This window comes from Rhincodon typus, chromosome 43 (assembly GCF_021869965.1).
Source record: "Rhincodon typus isolate 14 chromosome 43, sRhiTyp1.1, whole genome shotgun sequence".
Taxonomy (NCBI): Eukaryota; Metazoa; Chordata; class Chondrichthyes; order Orectolobiformes; family Rhincodontidae; genus Rhincodon; species Rhincodon typus.
Window position 1 is genome coordinate 8,218,804 of NC_063374.1, and position 1,059 is coordinate 8,219,862.

The 1,059-nt window shown below is 59.9% G+C and overlaps 1 protein-coding gene across 3 annotated transcripts in view; it reads left to right on the forward strand.

Moving 5' to 3' along the window:
* Positions 1–710: 710 nt before the first annotated feature.
* Positions 711–1,059, forward strand: part of fibpa (fibroblast growth factor (acidic) intracellular binding protein a) — a 17,261-nt gene continuing 16,912 nt past the window's right edge. For 2 of the 3 annotated variants that reach the window (XM_048619572.1, XM_048619573.1), the window contains exon 1: positions 711–1,059. This exon is cut by the window's right edge and continues 508 nt beyond it. The gene's annotated coding sequence lies outside the window, so the exon portion shown is untranslated. The other variant, XM_048619571.1, reaches the window with a different exon arrangement.

Below are 1,059 nucleotides of genomic sequence, written 5' to 3' on the forward strand. Positions count from 1 at the left end.
GGCGTGTCCCAGTCTCCAAGGGCGTGTCCCAGTCTCCAGGGGCGTGTCCCAGTCTCCAAGGGCGTGTCCCAGTCTCCAGGGGCGTGTCCCAGTCTCCAAGGGCGTGTCCCAGTCTCCAGGGGCGTGTACCCGTGCCCAGGGGCGGGTACCCGTCTCCAGGGGCGTGTCCCAGTATCCAGGGGCGTGTACCCGTGCCCAGGGGCGTGTACCCGTCTCCAAGGACGTGTCCCAGTTTCCAGGGGCGTGTCCCAGCCTCCTGGGGCGTGTCCCTAACCTCAGCAGTCTACTCCTCCGGCCAAGAGAGGCCGGGCTCTGTCTCCGGGGCGTGTTCTGTCTCCAGGGGGTGTGTCCCAACCACCGAGGTCGGCGTGTCCCAACCACCAGGGGGCGTGACGCAGCTTCCAGGGGGCGTTCCCCGTCACCAGGGGGCGTGTCCAAATTACGGAGGAGGCGTGTCCCCAATTTTCACGGGGGTGGGACCACACGCTCCGCCCTCCCCAGTGCCGCGCCTGCGCAGGCCTTGCAAAGACGCGGTGTAGCCGGAAGTTTCCGGTCTGCTGTCTGATTGGCAGGTCTCTGACCCGGAAGTTTCCTGTCTGCTGTCTGATTGGCAGGTCTCTGACCCGGAAATTTCCTGTCGGCTGTCTGATTGGCAGGTCTCTGACCCGGAAGTTTCCTGTTTGCCGTCTGATTGGCAGGTCTCTGACCCGGAAGTTGTCGTTGGGCTGGTTTCTGGGGTTTGGTGGGGGCCTACGCTTCAGAGAATTTCCCTGGGATCAAGGAACCCCCCCTCCCCCCCACCAACCTCCCACTGCTTCAAATAAAACCAGGGTCACTAACTTCAGACTAGTTACTATAAGGACAGGTTGGGGGTATAGACTGTTTCCATAGTAACAGGTTCTGGCGACGAGTTTTTCCGTAGAAACAGTTTGTGGGGTTTAGTTTCCATAACAACAGTTTTTTGAGGTGTAGGCAGTTCCCATTATAACAGATTCAGGCGATTAGTTTCTGGAGAAACGGGTTTGGGGGTAGCCGGTTCCCATAGAAACGGGTTTGGGG